Here is an 11,524-nt window from a genome sequence, read left to right on the forward strand (position 1 = left end):
TTCACCTCCCGTGTAGCTGTGAGTGTGTGAGCCTGCAGGGCCCCATGGAATTGCCTAGAAGTAGGCTGAATCGCTGCAAGGGCTGAACAGCAGTATCGGGCAGGCTCGGGCAACGCGCGGCCCGTTCGGGTTATCGCTTCTCGGCCTTTTGGCTAAGATCAAGTGTAGTATCTGTTCTTATCAGTTTAATATCTGATACGTCCCCTATCTGGGGACCATATATTAAATGGATTTTTAGAACAGGGAGATGGAAATAGAGCTTGCTCTGTCCACTCCACGCATTGACCTGGTATTGCAGTATTTCCAGGACCGGTGCACCCTTTCCTTATGTGTTGACTAAAAGCAGATTCCAAAAGTGTTTTTTGTCTTTGCTATTGTTTCTGTCTTTCTGAAGGGATCTCCCCTTTTAATCCCATTATTTCAACACCTGTTGGACAATGCATGAGTGATAATGAGCTCATTGATTAAATGCAATTAATGAATAGATTGCCACCTCTTGTTGTGTGTCGTCTGTGTTTCTGTGTTTCCGGCATTTCACATTGGAACACCTCATTCACCTTCCTTGTCTTCTCTCCGCCCTCCCTTTTAGGTAAGTTAAAGAGCTGCACCTGAGCCAGCCACTGATTGATTGATTGATTGATTGATTGATTGATTGATTGATTGCTGCAGCACAACAGTCAAATAGTGGAGTGGAGTAGGGGAACAGCAAACAGCCAATAAAGCAGCACGCCCGCTCGCCTGCCCGCCACAATGGACCTACCTGTGTACACTAGATGGATGTGATGGAATGTACTGTCGTCCCTACATTTCAAGAAGAAGTAAGAATTGCAGTTGCAACAAAGCCTTGCTTGCCTACAAAGAGAGCAGCAATTTGGATTTGTTACTATGTTACCTAGAAGAATAACAAACTGTGCAAGGATGGAGGTTGTAGGAGCAAGGAGAAGTTGTCTGTAAAGTTGGTGGATGCCTATTTTCCATTTTGCAGTCCCTTGTCTCCCTCTTGTGGCCTCCTGGAGGCAACTAGCTGTGCAAAAAAAAGACAGCCTGGCGGCCGGCTGTTGCAGTGTTGCCCTCTCAGGCAACACTGAGTGACTGACTGAGCCTCACCGTCTTATATAAAGTTCAGACGGAACTTTGCACGTGTCATAGTGGAGCCCTCAGGATTCCAGAGCCAGCTTTCTGACATCATAATGGGGCCTCAGAGATAAAAGCCTGGGCCCAGGCAGTGTTGGTCAGTGCTGCTCAGCAGGCAGCACTGGACTGGACTGGATTACAGCTGATACAAGGTGTGAAGGAACAAGGGGTGGCTGTGGGCATGCACTTGCTGCCGCTGCCAGTGTTTATCTGCATGGCAGCAGGGCATTTGGGCGTTGCCAGGAAGGCGTTTTTATGTAGATTCCTCCTCTTTCAGCACTGCATTGTGGTGCAAGCAAAAGAAGCAAATCCTGTCTGGCTTCCTCTCCGGCCTTTATTCACCTCCCGTGTAGCTGTGAGTGTGTGAGCCTGCAGGGCCCCATGGAATTGCCTAGAAGTAGGCTGAATCGCTGCAAGGGCTGAACAGCAGTATCGGGCAGGCTCGGGCAACGCGCGGCCCGTTCGGGTTATCGCTTCTCGGCCTTTTGGCTAAGATCAAGTGTAGTATCTGTTCTTATCAGTTTAATATCTGATACGTCCCCTATCTGGGGACCATATATTAAATGGATTTTTAGAACAGGGAGATGGAAATAGAGCTTGCTCTGTCCACTCCACGCATTGACCTGGTATTGCAGTATTTCCAGGACCGGTGCACCCTTTCCTTATGTGTTGACTAAAAGCAGATTCCAAAAGTGTTTTTTGTCTTTGCTATTGTTTCTGTCTTTCTGAAGGGATCTCCCCTTTTAATCCCATTATTTCAACACCTGTTGGACAATGCATGAGTGATAATGAGCTCATTGATTAAATGCAATTAATGAATAGATTGCCACCTCTTGTTGTGTGTCGTCTGTGTTTCTGTGTTTCCGGCATTTCACATTGGAACACCTCATTCACCTTCCTTGTCTTCTCTCCGCCCTCCCTTTTAGGTAAGTTAAAGAGCTGCACCTGAGCCAGCCACTGATTGATTGATTGATTGATTGATTGATTGATTGATTGATTGATTGATTGATTGATTGATGCAGCACAACAGTCAAATAGTGGAGTGGAGTAGGGGAACAGCAAACAGCCAATAAAGCAGCCCGCCCGCTCGCCTGCCCGCCACAATGGACCTACCTGTGTACACTAGATGGATGTGATGGAATGTACTGTCGTCCCTACATTTCAAGAAGAAGTAAGAATTGCAGTTGCAACAAAGCCTTGCTTGCCTACAAAGAGAGCAGCAATTTGGATTTGTTACTATGTTACCTAGAAGAATAACAAACTGTGCAAGGATGGAGGTTGTAGGAGCAAGGAGAAGTTGTCTGTAAAGTTGGTGGATGCCTATTTTCCATTTTGCAGTCCCTTGTCTCCCTCTTGTGGCCTCCTGGAGGCAACTAGCTGTGCAAAAAAAAGACAGCCTGGCGGCCGGCTGTTGCAGTGTTGCCCTCTCAGGCAACACTGAGTGACTGACTGAGCCTCACCGTCTTATATAAAGTTCAGACGGAACTTTGCACGTGTCATAGTGGAGCCCTCAGGATTCCAGAGCCAGCTTTCTGACATCATAATGGGGCCTCAGAGATAAAAGCCTGGGCCCAGGCAGTGTTGGTCAGTGCTGCTCAGCAGGCAGCACTGGACTGGACTGGATTACAGCTGATACAAGGTGTGAAGGAACAAGGGGTGGCTGTGGGCATGCACTTGCTGCCGCTGCCAGTGTTTATCTGCATGGCAGCAGGGCATTTGGGCGTTGCCAGGAAGGCGTTTTTATGTAGATTCCTCCTCTTTCAGCACTGCATTGTGGTGCAAGCAAAAGAAGCAAATCCTGTCTGGCTTCCTCTCCGGCCTTTATTCACCTCCCGTGTAGCTGTGAGTGTGTGAGCCTGCAGGGCCCCATGGAATTGCCTAGAAGTAGGCTGAATCGCTGCAAGGGCTGAACAGCAGTATCGGGCAGGCTCGGGCAACGCGCGGCCCGTTCGGGTTATCGCTTCTCGGCCTTTTGGCTAAGATCAAGTGTAGTATCTGTTCTTATCAGTTTAATATCTGATACGTCCCCTATCTGGGGACCATATATTAAATGGATTTTTAGAACAGGGAGATGGAAATAGAGCTTGCTCTGTCCACTCCACGCATTGACCTGGTATTGCAGTATTTCCAGGACCGGTGCACCCTTTCCTTATGTGTTGACTAAAAGCAGATTCCAAAAGTGTTTTTTGTCTTTGCTATTGTTTCTGTCTTTCTGAAGGGATCTCCCCTTTTAATCCCATTATTTCAACACCTGTTGGACAATGCATGAGTGATAAAGAGCTCATTGATTAAATGCAATTAATGAATAGATTGCCACCTCTTGTTGTGTGTCGTCTGTGTTTCTGTGTTTCCGGCATTTCACATTGGAACACCTCATTCACCTTCCTTGTCTTCTCTCCGCCCTCCCTTTTAGGTAAGTTAAAGAGCTGCACCTGAGCCAGCCACTGATTGATTGATTGATTGATTGATTGATTGATTGATTGATTGATTGATGCAGCACAACAGTCAAATAGTGGAGTGGAGTAGGGGAACAGCAAACAGCCAATAAAGCAGCCCGCCCGCTCGCCTGCCCGTCACAATGGACCTACCTGTGTACACTAGATGGATGTGATGGAATGTACTGTCGTCCCTACATTTCAAGAAGAAGTAAGAATTGCAGTTGCAACAAAGCCTTGCTTGCCTACAAAGAGAGCAGCAATTTGGATTTGTTACTATGTTACCTAGAAGAATAACAAACTGTGCAAGGATGGAGGTTGTAGGAGCAAGGAGAAGTTGTCTGTAAAGTTGGTGGATGCCTATTTTCCATTTTGCAGTCCCTTGTCTCCCTCTTGTGGCCTCCTGGAGGCAACTAGCTGTGCAAAAAAAAGACAGCCTGGCGGCCGGCTGTTGCAGTGTTGCCCTCTCAGGCAACACTGAGTGACTGACTGAGCCTCACCGTCTTATATAAAGTTCAGACGGAACTTTGCACGTGTCATAGTGGAGCCCTCAGGATTCCAGAGCCAGCTTTCTGACATCATAATGGGGCCTCAGAGATAAAAGCCTGGGCCCAGGCAGTGTTGGTCAGTGCTGCTCAGCAGGCAGCACTGGACTGGACTGGATTACAGCTGATACAAGGTGTGAAGGAACAAGGGGTGGCTGTGGGCATGCACTTGCTGCCGCTGCCAGTGTTTATCTGCATGGCAGCAGGGCATTTGGGCGTTGCCAGGAAGGCGTTTTTATGTAGATTCCTCCTCTTTCAGCACTGCATTGTGGTGCAAGCAAAAGAAGCAAATCCTGTCTGGCTTCCTCTCCGGCCTTTATTCACCTCCCGTGTAGCTGTGAGTGTGTGAGCCTGCAGGGCCCCATGGAATTGCCTAGAAGTAGGCTGAATCGCTCCAAGGGCTGAACAGCAGTATCGGGCAGGCTCGGGCAACGCGCGGCCCGTTCGGGTTATCGCTTCTCGGCCTTTTGGCTAAGATCAAGTGTAGTATCTGTTCTTATCAGTTTAATATCTGATACGTCCCCTATCTGGGGACCATATATTAAATGGATTTTTAGAACAGGGAGATGGAAATAGAGCTTGCTCTGTCCACTCCACGCATTGACCTGGTATTGCAGTATTTCCAGGACCGGTGCACCCTTTCCTTATGTGTTGACTAAAAGCAGATTCCAAAAGTGTTTTTTGTCTTTGCTATTGTTTCTGTCTTTCTGAAGGGATCTCCCCTTTTAATCCCATTATTTCAACACCTGTTGGACAATGCATGAGTGATAATGAGCTCATTGATTAAATGCAATTAATGAATAGATTGCCACCTCTTGTTGTGTGTCGTCTGTGTTTCTGTGTTTCCGGCATTTCACATTGGAACACCTCATTCACCTTCCTTGTCTTCTCTCCGCCCTCCCTTTTAGGTAAGTTAAAGAGCTGCACCTGAGCCAGCCACTGATTGATTGATTGATTGATTGATTGATTGATTGATTGATTGATTGATTGATTGATTGATGCAGCACAACAGTCAAATAGTGGAGTGGAGTAGGGGAACAGCAAACAGCCAATAAAGCAGCCCGCCCGCTCGCCTGCCCGCCACAATGGACCTACCTGTGTACACTAGATGGATGTGATGGAATGTACTGTTGTCCCTACATTTCAAGAAGAAGTAAGAATTGCAGTTGCAACAAAGCCTTGCTTGCCTACAAAGAGAGCAGCAATTTGGATTTGTTACTATGTTACCTAGAAGAATAACAAACTGTGCAAGGATGGAGGTTGTAGGAGCAAGGAGAAGTTGTCTGTAAAGTTGGTGGATGCCTATTTTCCATTTTGCAGTCCCTTGTCTCCCTCTTGTGGCCTCCTGAGCCTGGCGGCCGGCTGTTGCAGTGTTGCCCTCTCAGGCAACACTGAGTGACTGACTGAGCCTCACCGTCTTATATAAAGTTCAGACGGAACTTTGCACGTGTCATAGTGGAGCCCTCAGGATTCCAGAGCCAGCTTTCTGACATCATAATGGGGCCTCAGAGATAAAAGCCTGGGCCCAGGCAGTGTTGGTCAGTGCTGCTCAGCAGGCAGCACTGGACTGGACTGGATTACAGCTGATACAAGGTGTGAAGGAACAAGGGGTGGCTGTGGGCATGCACTTGCTGCCGCTGCCAGTGTTTATCTGCATGGCAGCAGGGCATTTGGGCGTTGCCAGGAAGGCGTTTTTATGTAGATTCCTCCTCTTTCAGCACTGCATTGTGGTGCAAGCAAAAGAAGCAAATCCTGTCTGGCTTCCTCTCCGGCCTTTATTCACCTCCCGTGTAGCTGTGAGTGTGTGAGCCTGCAGGGCCCCATGGAATTGCCTAGAAGTAGGCTGAATCGCTGCAAGGGCTGAACAGCAGTATCGGGCAGGCTCGGGCAACGCGCGGCCCGTTCGGGTTATCGCTTCTCGGCCTTTTGGCTAAGATCAAGTGTAGTATCTGTTCTTATCAGTTTAATATCTGATACGTCCCCTATCTGGGGACCATATATTAAATGGATTTTTAGAACAGGGAGATGGAAATAGAGCTTGCTCTGTCCACTCCACGCATTGACCTGGTATTGCAGTATTTCCAGGACCGGTGCACCCTTTCCTTATGTGTTGACTAAAAGCAGATTCCAAAAGTGTTTTTTGTCTTTGCTATTGTTTCTGTCTTTCTGAAGGGATCTCCCCTTTTAATCCCATTATTTCAACACCTGTTGGACAATGCATGAGTGATAATGAGCTCATTGATTAAATGCAATTAATGAATAGATTGCCACCTCTTGTTGTGTGTCGTCTGTGTTTCTGTGTTTCCGGCATTTCACATTGGAACACCTCATTCACCTTCCTTGTCTTCTCTCCGCCCTCCCTTTTAGGTAAGTTAAAGAGCTGCACCTGAGCCAGCCACTGATTGATTGATTGATTGATTGATTGATTGATTGATTGATTGATTGATGCAGCACAACAGTCAAATAGTGGAGTGGAGTAGGGGAACAGCAAACAGCCAATAAAGCAGCCCGCCCGCTCGCCTGCCCGCCACAATGGACCTACCTGTGTACACTAGATGGATGTGATGGAATGTACTGTCGTCCCTACATTTCAAGAAGAAGTAAGAATTGCAGTTGCAACAAAGCCTTGCTTGCCTACAAAGAGAGCAGCAATTTGGATTTGTTACTATGTTACCTAGAAGAATAACAAACTGTGCAAGGATGGAGGTTGTAGGAGCAAGGAGAAGTTGTCTGTAAAGTTGGTGGATGCCTATTTTCCATTTTGCAGTCCCTTGTCTCCCTCTTGTGGCCTCCTGGAGGCAACTAGCTGTGCAAAAAAAAGACAGCCTGGCGGCCGGCTGTTGCAGTGTTGCCCTCTCAGGCAACACTGAGTGACTGACTGAGCCTCACCGTCTTATATAAAGTTCAGACGGAACTTTGCACGTGTCATAGTGGAGCCCTCAGGATTCCAGAGCCAGCTTTCTGACATCATAATGGGGCCTCAGAGATAAAAGCCTGGGCCCAGGCAGTGTTGGTCAGTGCTGCTCAGCAGGCAGCACTGGACTGGACTGGATTACAGCTGATACAAGGTGTGAAGGAACAAGGGGTGGCTGTGGGCATGCACTTGCTGCCGCTGCCAGTGTTTATCTGCATGGCAGCAGGGCATTTGGGCGTTGCCAGGAAGGCGTTTTTATGTAGATTCCTCCTCTTTCAGCACTGCATTGTGGTGCAAGCAAAAGAAGCAAATCCTGTCTGGCTTCCTCTCTGGCCTTTATTCACCTCCCGTGTAGCTGTGAGTGTGTGAGCCTGCAGGGCCCCATGGAATTGCCTAGAAGTAGGCTGAATCGCTGCAAGGGCTGAACAGCAGTATCGGGCAGGCTCGGGCAACGCGCGGCCCGTTCGGGTTATCGCTTCTCGGCCTTTTGGCTAAGATCAAGTGTAGTATCTGTTCTTATCAGTTTAATATCTGATACGTCCCCTATCTGGGGACCATATATTAAATGGATTTTTAGAACAGGGAGATGGAAATAGAGCTTGCTCTGTCCACTCCACGCATTGACCTGGTATTGCAGTATTTCCAGGACCGGTGCACCCTTTCCTTATGTGTTGACTAAAAGCAGATTCCAAAAGTGTTTTTTGTCTTTGCTATTGTTTCTGTCTTTCTGAAGGGTTCTCCCCTTTTAATCCCATTATTTCAACACCTGTTGGACAATGCATGAGTGATAATGAGCTCATTGATTAAATGCAATTAATGAATAGATTGCCACCTCTTGTTGTGTGTCGTCTGTGTTTCTGTGTTTCCGGCATTTCACATTGGAACACCTCATTCACCTTCCTTGTCTTCTCTCCGCCCTCCCTTTTAGGTAAGTTAAAGAGCTGCACCTGAGCCAGCCACTGATTGATTGATTGATTGATTGATTGATTGATTGATTGATTGATTGATTGATTGATGCAGCACAACAGTCAAATAGTGGAGTGGAGTAGGGGAACAGCAAACAGCCAATAAAGCAGCCCGCCCGCTCGCCTGCCCGCCACAATGGACCTACCTGTGTACACTAGATGGATGTGATGGAATGTACTGTCGTCCCTACATTTCAAGAAGAAGTAAGAATTGCAGTTGCAACAAAGCCTTGCTTGCCTACAAAGAGAGCAGCAATTTGGATTTGTTACTATGTTACCTAGAAGAATAACAAACTGTGCAAGGATGGAGGTTGTAGGAGCAAGGAGAAGTTGTCTGTAAAGTTGGTGGATGCCTATTTTCCATTTTGCAGTCCCTTGTCTCCCTCTTGTGGCCTCCTGGAGGCAACTAGCTGTGCAAAAAAAAGACAGCCTGGCGGCCGGCTGTTGCAGTGTTGCCCTCTCAGGCAACACTGAGTGACTGACTGAGCCTCACCGTCTTATATAAAGTTCAGACGGAACTTTGCACGTGTCATAGTGGAGCCCTCAGGATTCCAGAGCCAGCTTTCTGACATCATAATGGGGCCTCAGAGATAAAAGCCTGGGCCCAGGCAGTGTTGGTCAGTGCTGCTCAGCAGGCAGCACTGGACTGGACTGGATTACAGCTGATACAAGGTGTGAAGGAACAAGGGGTGGCTGTGGGCATGCACTTGCTGCCGCTGCCAGTGTTTATCTGCATGGCAGCAGGGCATTTGGGCGTTGCCAGGAAGGCGTTTTTATGTAGATTCCTCCTCTTTCAGCACTGCATTGTGGTGCAAGCAAAAGAAGCAAATCCTGTCTGGCTTCCTCTCCGGCCTTTATTCACCTCCCGTGTAGCTGTGAGTGTGTGAGCCTGCAGGGCCCCATGGAATTGCCTAGAAGTAGGCTGAATCGCTGCAAGGGCTGAACAGCAGTATCGGGCAGGCTCGGGCAACGCGCGGCCCGTTCGGGTTATCGCTTCTCGGCCTTTTGGCTAAGATCAAGTGTAGTATCTGTTCTTATCAGTTTAATATCTGATACGTCCCCTATCTGGGGACCATATATTAAATGGATTTTTAGAACAGGGAGATGGAAATAGAGCTTGCTCTGTCCACTCCACGCATTGACCTGGTATTGCAGTATTTCCAGGACCGGTGCACCCTTTCCTTATGTGTTGACTAAAAGCAGATTCCAAAAGTGTTTTTTGTCTTTGCTATTGTTTCTGTCTTTCTGAAGGGATCTCCCCTTTTAATCCCATTATTTCAACACCTGTTGGACAATGCATGAGTGATAATGAGCTCATTGATTAAATGCAATTAATGAATAGATTGCCACCTCTTGTTGTGTGTCGTCTGTGTTTCTGTGTTTCCGGCATTTCACATTGGAACACCTCATTCACCTTCCTTGTCTTCTCTCCGCCCTCCCTTTTAGGTAAGTTAAAGAGCTGCACCTGAGCCAGCCACTGATTGATTGCTTGATTGATTGATTGATTGATTGATTGATTGATTGATTGATTGATTGATTGATGCAGCACAACAGTCAAATAGTGGAGTGGAGTAGGGGAACAGCAAACAGCCAATAAAGCAGCCCGCCCACTCGCCTGCCCGCCACAATGGACCTACCTGTGTACACTAGATGGATGTGATGGAATGTACTGTCGTCCCTACATTTCAAGAAGAAGTAAGAATTGCAGTTGCAACAAAGCCTTGCTTGCCTACAAAGAGAGCAGCAATTTGGATTTGTTACTATGTTACCTAGAAGAATAACAAACTGTGCAAGGATGGAGGTTGTAGGAGCAAGGAGAAGTTGTCTGTAAAGTTGGTGGATGCCTATTTTCCATTTTGCAGTCCCTTGTCTCCCTCTTGTGGCCTCCTGGAGGCAACTAGCTGTGCAAAAAAAAGACAGCCTGGCGGCCGGCTGTTGCAGTGTTGCCCTCTCAGGCAACACTGAGTGACTGACTGAGCCTCACCGTCTTATATAAAGTTCAGACGGAACTTTGCACGTGTCATAGTGGAGCCCTCAGGATTCCAGAGCCAGCTTTCTGACATCATAATGGGGCCTCAGAGATAAAAGCCTGGGCCCAGGCAGTGTTGGTCAGTGCTGCTCAGCAGGCAGCACTGGACTGGACTGGATTACAGCTGATACAAGGTGTGAAGGAACAAGGGGTGGCTGTGGGCATGCACTTGCTGCCGCTGCCAGTGTTTATCTGCATGGCAGCAGGGCATTTGGGCGTTGCCAGGAAGGCGTTTTTATGTAGATTCCTCCTCTTTCAGCACTGCATTGTGGTGCAAGCAAAAGAAGCAAATCCTGTCTGGCTTCCTCTCCGGCCTTTATTCACCTCCCGTGTAGCTGTGAGTGTGTGAGCCTGCAGGGCCCCATGGAATTGCCTAGAAGTAGGCTGAATCGCTGCAAGGGCTGAACAGCAGTATCGGGCAGGCTCGGGCAACGCGCGGCCCGTTCGGGTTATCGCTTCTCGGCCTTTTGGCTAAGATCAAGTGTAGTATCTGTTCTTATCAGTTTAATATCTGATACGTCCCCTATCTGGGGACCATATATTAAATGGATTTTTAGAACAGGGAGATGGAAATAGAGCTTGCTCTGTCCACTCCACGCATTGACCTGGTATTGCAGTATTTCCAGGACCGGTGCACCCTTTCCTTATGTGTTGACTAAAAGCAGATTCCAAAAGTGTTTTTTGTCTTTGCTATTGTTTCTGTCTTTCTGAAGGGATCTCCCCTTTTAATCCCATTATTTCAACACCTGTTGGACAATGCATGAGTGATAATGAGCTCATTGATTAAATGCAATTAATGAATAGATTGCCACCTCTTGTTGTGTGTCGTCTGTGTTTCTGTGTTTCCGGCATTTCACATTGGAACACCTCATTCACCTTCCTTGTCTTCTCTCCGCCCTCCCTTTTAGGTAAGTTAAAGAGCTGCACCTGAGCCAGCCACTGATTGATTGATTGATTGATTGATTGATTGATTGATTGATTGATTGATTGATTGATTGATTGATTGATTGATGCAGCACAACAGTCAAATAGTGGAGTGGAGTAGGGGAACAGCAAACAGCCAATAAAGCAGCCCGCCCGCTCGCCTGCCCGCCACAATGGACCTACCTGTGTACACTAGATGGATGTGATGGAATGTACTGTCGTCCCTACATTTCAAGAAGAAGTAAGAATTGCAGTTGCAACAAAGCCTTGCTTGCCTACAAAGAGAGCAGCAATTTGGATTTGTTACTATGTTACCTAGAAGAATAACAAACTGTGCAAGGATGGAGGTTGTAGGAGCAAGGAGAAGTTGTCTGTAAAGTTGGTGGATGCCTATTTTCCATTTTGCAGTCCCTTGTCTCCCTCTTGTGGCCTCCTGGAGGCAACTAGCTGTGCAAAAAAAAGACAGCCTGGCGGCCGGCTGTTGCAGTGTTGCCTTCTCAGGCAACACTGAGTGACTGACTGAGCCTCAGCGTCTTATATAAAGTTCAGACGGAACTTTGCACGTGTCATAGTGGAGC

The 11,524-nt window shown here is 47.6% G+C and overlaps 8 non-coding genes across 8 annotated transcripts; all 8 read left to right on the forward strand.

Moving 5' to 3' along the window:
- Positions 1-132: 132 nt before the first annotated feature.
- Positions 133-323, forward strand: LOC142698254 (U2 spliceosomal RNA). The gene has a single exon (XR_012865746.1). It is a non-coding gene; the product is annotated as a U2 spliceosomal RNA (small nuclear RNA).
- Positions 324-1,603: 1,280 nt separating this feature from the next.
- On the forward strand, positions 1,604-1,794 carry LOC142698255 (U2 spliceosomal RNA). The gene has a single exon (XR_012865747.1). It is a non-coding gene; the product is annotated as a U2 spliceosomal RNA (small nuclear RNA).
- A 1,296-nt stretch (positions 1,795-3,090) lies between these two features.
- On the forward strand, positions 3,091-3,281 carry LOC142698257 (U2 spliceosomal RNA). Its single transcript, XR_012865749.1, has one exon. It is a non-coding gene; the product is annotated as a U2 spliceosomal RNA (small nuclear RNA).
- Positions 3,282-4,565: 1,284 nt separating this feature from the next.
- LOC142698258 (U2 spliceosomal RNA) lies at positions 4,566-4,756 on the forward strand. The gene has a single exon (XR_012865750.1). It is a non-coding gene; the product is annotated as a U2 spliceosomal RNA (small nuclear RNA).
- A 1,268-nt stretch (positions 4,757-6,024) lies between these two features.
- On the forward strand, positions 6,025-6,215 carry LOC142698259 (U2 spliceosomal RNA). The gene has a single exon (XR_012865751.1). It is a non-coding gene; the product is annotated as a U2 spliceosomal RNA (small nuclear RNA).
- A 1,284-nt stretch (positions 6,216-7,499) lies between these two features.
- On the forward strand, positions 7,500-7,690 carry LOC142698260 (U2 spliceosomal RNA). The gene has a single exon (XR_012865752.1). It is a non-coding gene; the product is annotated as a U2 spliceosomal RNA (small nuclear RNA).
- Positions 7,691-8,982: 1,292 nt separating this feature from the next.
- Positions 8,983-9,173, forward strand: LOC142698261 (U2 spliceosomal RNA). Its single transcript, XR_012865753.1, has one exon. It is a non-coding gene; the product is annotated as a U2 spliceosomal RNA (small nuclear RNA).
- Positions 9,174-10,473: 1,300 nt separating this feature from the next.
- Positions 10,474-10,664, forward strand: LOC142698262 (U2 spliceosomal RNA). Its single transcript, XR_012865754.1, has one exon. It is a non-coding gene; the product is annotated as a U2 spliceosomal RNA (small nuclear RNA).
- The last annotated feature ends 860 nt before the right edge of the window (positions 10,665-11,524 follow it).

This window comes from Rhinoderma darwinii, unplaced genomic scaffold (assembly GCF_050947455.1).
Source record: "Rhinoderma darwinii isolate aRhiDar2 unplaced genomic scaffold, aRhiDar2.hap1 Scaffold_1019, whole genome shotgun sequence".
Taxonomy (NCBI): domain Eukaryota; kingdom Metazoa; phylum Chordata; class Amphibia; order Anura; family Rhinodermatidae; genus Rhinoderma; species Rhinoderma darwinii.